Source organism: Parus major, chromosome 1 (genome assembly GCF_001522545.3).
Source record: "Parus major isolate Abel chromosome 1, Parus_major1.1, whole genome shotgun sequence".
In the NCBI taxonomy this organism is placed as follows: domain Eukaryota; kingdom Metazoa; phylum Chordata; class Aves; order Passeriformes; family Paridae; genus Parus; species Parus major.
Window position 1 is genome coordinate 66,411,583 of NC_031768.1, and position 6,000 is coordinate 66,417,582.

The 6,000-nt window shown below is 42.8% G+C and overlaps 1 protein-coding gene across 6 annotated transcripts in view; it reads left to right on the forward strand.

The window, feature by feature from the left end:
* Positions 1–6,000, forward strand: part of STARD13 (StAR related lipid transfer domain containing 13) — a 285,632-nt gene that overhangs the window by 165,669 nt on the left and 113,963 nt on the right. The gene's annotated exons all lie outside the window — the stretch shown is intronic.

The window sequence follows — 6,000 nt, forward strand, 5'->3', positions numbered from 1 at the left end:
TATGCATATATGGAGAACTGTTTATGTTCATTCATTTTGAACCTACCTCCACTTATGCTCCCAACTTTATCCACTGTGAGAAAAGACCTCATAATTATCAGATGGTGGGCAGACATCTGTAATAGCATAACCGTGTTTGTTGGTTTGCACTCAATTACTTTTCCAAAAAGTTTTAAAATCCACTTTGCTTTATTTTTGTTCCTACTGAGCACTTGTATTGGATTTTCATAAGGCTATCCAAGATCTGTTTCCTTAGTGATAACAGCTCCATTAAATCTCATCACTGTGCACTGTGTTATCTTTAGGGTGCTTTTTGTCCTGTATATTTATCAGCTCTTAAAAGCTAAAATTTTAAGGCCTTCTTGGTCAATATTGTAGTAAACACCTTCAGTGTTTACAGACAATTTCTGTTTTGACTGACAGGCTAATTTGGTATCATCATTATATTTTGCCAACTCATTATTCGTTCCCGTTATAAAAACCATGTATGGCTAGTGAACAAAACAGGTTCCAACACTAATGTCTGTGTGAATCCTCTGGGAACCTAATCCCATTGTGAACACAGATTATTTATTACTACTTTTGTTTCCTGTCTTTAAGCTGTCATTAAACCACAAGTGGCCTTTTCCTTTTTATCTGTGATAGCTGAGGTTTTTTATGATTGCTTAGTAAAGGATCTTGGAGAAGCCTTTATCAAATCAGTTACTATTCATTTTGCTTATTTCACATCCTGAGCACCTCCACAGGAGAAATGATGAGATGAATCACACTTTCTTGCCCTGGCCCTCATTTTCCTGGCTTTTTGCATGTGTCTTTATTCCCATAAGTTTGCCTGAGTGGCTGGTCAGTCAGTCACCTCCCTGCCATCCTTTTGTTCCCTAAATGTATTACTGTTGTACTCCTGCACATCATTTCTAATTCTCTGTTTCTGTGCTGTGACCAGGCCACTGATGTTCTTGTAATCAGAAGGTATTTTATGTAGCAGTACTATCCATTGAACATGTGGGTCTTAAAATGCAAATGGATATTCCTCTGATGCTGGAACAGAGACACTGGAAGAGAAGAAAAGTATATCATGTACTATTCAGAAGACTCATCTCCCAGTTTGAAGTTTGTCTTCAAGGGTGTGTGTGAGCCTGTCTCTCATGCATAAGAAGCTCAGCGTAGCAGTGTTCATTTTTAAAACTCACTATCAGACAGTTGACACAGCAGCTGACTTTCCTCCAGAACACATCAGTATCAGGCTCTCCAGTGAAACAATCCTCTGTTGTAATTCCGTGCCGCTATTAGCCGTCTCCATCTCGCTTCCTGGCGATGCAGAAATCTCACAGAAACTATTTTCCTTTTGCCCCGGTCTGATTCCTGGCAGCCCCAGCACAGATGGGCTGCAGAGCCTCGGCGCCCCAGCACAGCCTCAGGAAGAAAGTCAAAGTGCCACCGAGCCAGAGGGAAGTATTTCTGGCTGCTCTAGAGTCCTGCTGTTTCATGCCCTATATGAAAGAGTTTGCAGCCTGTAGTAATCCCAGCAAACAACTTTCAAACAAATGTCTATGTTCAAACATAAAACATTTTTCCAAAACAGCAAGCAATGAACTTTTGCTTTTAAAAGTCCTGGTCCCAGATATAGGATTCAAAACACATGAAGTTAAGTGACAGCTTCATCTTAGACACAGCTTTGGGTTCCCTGCATGTGAATTTTTGATCTACTTGAATCTGAGAAAGCCTCTAGCACAGGAGCTGCTGTGCAGGCATCTGTAAAGGCAGAGACAGGCAAAAAATATAAGATGTCTGGGTAGGATAGGGATATGTGGATAGGACTTCAGTACCCAGGATATACTGCGTATATAAGGCCATAATCCAGCAAACTGAACTATTCTTCTACCTGCAGAATTATAGAAGGGAGTCCAGAGATTAGAAAGCTGAAAGAAGATGCCTGAGTTTTTTTCTTCTGTGACTTGAAAACAGGAGTTTCCTGCTTCTTTTAACTACATGTCACTAATGTTAATAACAAATGTGCTCCTCTAGTGGATAGGAAGCTGTTTTGTTCTCATAGGACCAGTGCTTTCTAATGAAGAGAGGCCGTCAAGTTGCTATTAAATTTTAGATGTGAAATAACGAGATAAGTACAACTAACAATAAAAGGGAAATGGGTCACTTCGGGAAGATCAAGTGGCTGATTACTGTGTGAGAACAGCAGGTTCAATCCAAGCCTGGAGAATGCTGTGCCAGGTACAACATCACAGACCTATTTCACAACTCACTGCAGGGTGTGCATTCTAAGATGTAAATCAGCAGTCCTGTTTTATATATAGACATGTTTATTTATTTATTTATTAGTATATTTATTAATTCATTTATTATTTGTTTGTTTACTTATTGACATTTATTTATGGGAACACAAATATGAAAGTGCTGTTCATCTGAATTTATCCTCAACTATACCACTGCAGCACAGCCTCATGGAGTAATACTCTTAATGCCAAGGTGGTGTGGAGAAACTCACACTGTTGTCTTGCCCAGCAAAGCCAGCCATAAGTAGATAGTTTGTTCTCAGATATATTTTAGCATTTCTAGAGTACACTGTGTTGTTTTCTCCAGCTGATATCAGCACCCCACTCACAGTGAAATGGAAGCAGATCTCAAGTACTGCTTGAGATACTGCAGTATCTATGGGCAGCCCTGGGGTGATTTTTCCTGCCAATAGTTCACTCCTTCTTTCTCACATTAAATGCCATTTCAGGGAAAAAAGGTAGCAGAGACACATAATCAGTTAACAGAAATGAAGTGTTGCAGTTCTGCCTGTGAATGCATGCAGAGAAGAAAGAGTGTGACTTCTTGGGCTGACTTTGCCCGTTATACTAAGTCTGTGCACTCATCAGAAGCGCTGTGCTGTATGAATAAGTGTTTAACTAAAGATTCCTCATATCCCAGAGTATTTCAGTATCCATCGAGTCACTGATTGTCATGTTAGATGTGACATGTGGTTATTACACTACAGATATCAGTGTGGACATTTCTGGTTAGTTAGAAAACAACACTAATTCCGGACACAGTTTTATGAAGGAATCTCCTTTCCTGCATGGATCAGTCACAGCATGGGAGCACGGGGTTGGGTTTTCATCTTGTGGGCTGTGCTTCTGTCAAGACTGGCAGCAATTTCAGGTGTATGCTGCAGCTCCCTCATAGTCCTTGTAAAATGCACGAGGAAGCTTTTATATTGAAGTGCTTCTGTGAGATGCATTAGCATGAAGTTCAGTGTTGCTCTATTAACTATTCCAGAAACAGTCTGTAGACTGAGACTGAAATATTAATAAGTGCTATTATGTAACAACTTAGATTTTTGTAGTACTTCTTGTCTGAGAGGTTGATGGCCAACGGGGTTTCCTCATCTGAATGACACATTTTTGAAAATAAACAGTGAGTGTCAAGGCAGTCACCAAACAAGGATACAGTCATTTTAAAAGTATGCAAAGAGGGCTACTTCTTTCTTTCGCCATGCACAACTTCAAGCACAGGAGCTTTCAAACACGCACCACAGACCAGCTAACTCTTGTTGTTTCTTGTTTTATTTGACTACTATGCAAGTACTGGACTGAAGCCAAAGAATTCAGCCTCGGCACAGGCAGCACTCATCAGCACTGAGCCTGGGGCAACCCTCTGGCTCTGAAGTTGTGTTTGGACCCTCATGTCTGGGAGGAAAGTCATCATTCTGCAACAGAGGCTTCTTATTCTGTCCTTTGTGACCTCTGAGATGAGCAGCTGGGAAGCTGGCAGGACATCTCTGCCTTGTTGCCTTACCCTCTGATGGGGACATGGGAAGGATGGCCAGCAGTGGGGACACTGAGACTGGAACCCTGCTATCAGACAAGACAGACACTGGGCTTGCTGAACCCTGTGGACTTGTTCATTAGTATGTACACCTTACTTAGGCTTTTGCTGTGGTTTTTGTTTCTTTGAATTGGCTTTTGAAGCATTACCTTTCTCTTAAACTGCTTCCTAGACTTTGGAAGTATTTCAGGGAAGAATGCAGAATCCCGTTAGCTGAAAAAGTCAATGCATTCTCCAACACAAAAAGAAATTGTTCTGAATATTTAAGCAGAGTGGTGTTAAATGTTAACACTTGCTTTACATTAGCAATAGCATGTTTTAAATAGAATTAGATCAAAGAACTGTAAGTTAATCAAATAAGAATTTCCCTGCACAGAGGTAGTGTCTCTTTGGATAAACACTGTGCCTGTCATTGACCTTTGGGGGTCTCTGGGATATTTATTCCTGAAAAGATGGCAGCAAAATGGCTGACACACTGGCTTGGCAAGCTGGGATAGGAATGGGAGCCATCTCTTCTCTGCTGCTCAGGCTGTCTCTGCTCACTGCTGTGAAACAGTCCTGCCTCTCTGCTTTGCACAGCAAGGCAGAGAGGAGACTGGTCAGTCCTACTGCCTGGCTGCCAGTGCTCAGCCCTGCTTGGGAGTATAGGTGGTAGTGGTGCCATGTCTGTCTGCTCTTGAGTTTGAAGTCTCTGCTTAGAGTCTCAGAGAAGACCATGCAGCCATACTTGGAGCAAAAAGCAGCACGTACAGCACTTGCAGGTGCTGTTAATGGTAATAACAGGTAATGGAGCCTTCCAGTCTACAGCATTCATTTTAAATTTCTAGTACCCGGAATTATATTTCTCCATTTTATGGCACTGTACAAGTCTCACATAGATGAGGAATAAAATTCATAAGGTGTAATAAGAACAGATTGCATCGCAGTAAAACTATGCCCTAAGGGGGTTTGCATGGAGCAAAATTTTAATGAATAATTGTGAACAAGAGCTGTCCTTCACCCTCTCACATTTAGGTGACTATGTCTGCCCTGTCCCCTGTGAAGAATCAGGTTTCAGGCAGTGCCCTGCCCTGGTCAGCATCTGTGAGGCAGAGAATGGGAGGAGGGCTCCACTGTACCATGGCATGTCATGAGATGTTGTTGGCCTCAAGGCTGGAGAACAGGACACAGACAATAATGTCACCTCAGGTGGATGTCCAGGTGTCCAGGTAGAGTTTTTGGAGGTCAAGATCCCCCATGGGTTGGGATGGGGGTTGAGCCCCTTATGCCTGAGGCTTGCAGCCACTCCAATAGTGCTGGTCTCATGGGAAGGGGCATGGTGGTGGCAGCATCATTCCTGAGCTGTGATTCTTAGAAATCACTCATTTCCCATGATTTTTAGAAATCAGCACACACTAGGGGTGTACTAATCCAAAATACTGGTATTTTAAAATATAATGAAATATTATTTGACTGTGAGGGAATTTTCCGTATATTTTCACTCAGATTTGCTGCCCACCTGTTGATAAAATTTGCAATGTTCTGTTTTGGTATGATAAATTAAAGAAATAGCATCTTCTGCTAACTCAGTTCTTGGTATGGGAGGATAGAATGAGAACTCATGCCCCTCTGACTGCTGAAAAAAACCAACAGCAACACAAAAGGTGTTATGGCAAGGAACCTGAATAACAGAGAACCTCTCCATCCCCTTTCCTTCTTCCAGGCTGTGACCAGTTCTTGGTAGCATTAATGTTAGGTACTCTTGGGTTTTGTTTACTGCTGAGTGACTGCTGCTAGGTTTTGTTGAATTTTTTGCATCCCAAGGGCTCCGCTTGTTCCAGAGCTCGTTGTACCGTGAGGTTTTGGAGATTCAGACAGCCCTTCCGTAAACGGACTTTTTCTTGGCAAACAGGGGTATGATTTTTAGCAAAATAAGCGAGGGCATCTCCAGAGATGAGTCAACAGCGGGGCAGCGTAGAGCAGAGGAGAAAAAGGTTTTCGACAGCCCTGAATACCCTAAAACACGCATTCTCGAGCGTCTTCAACTATTTGTTCTTTGCTTTCTGAAGCGGCCCGGTGCAGCCCCTCCGTGCTGGGTAAACTCCGGCCAGCCGGGAGGCTCCGGGGACAGGCTGGGGCTGGGACCGGGACCGGGTCAGGCTGGGGCTGGGGCTGGGGCAGGCTGGGGCTGGG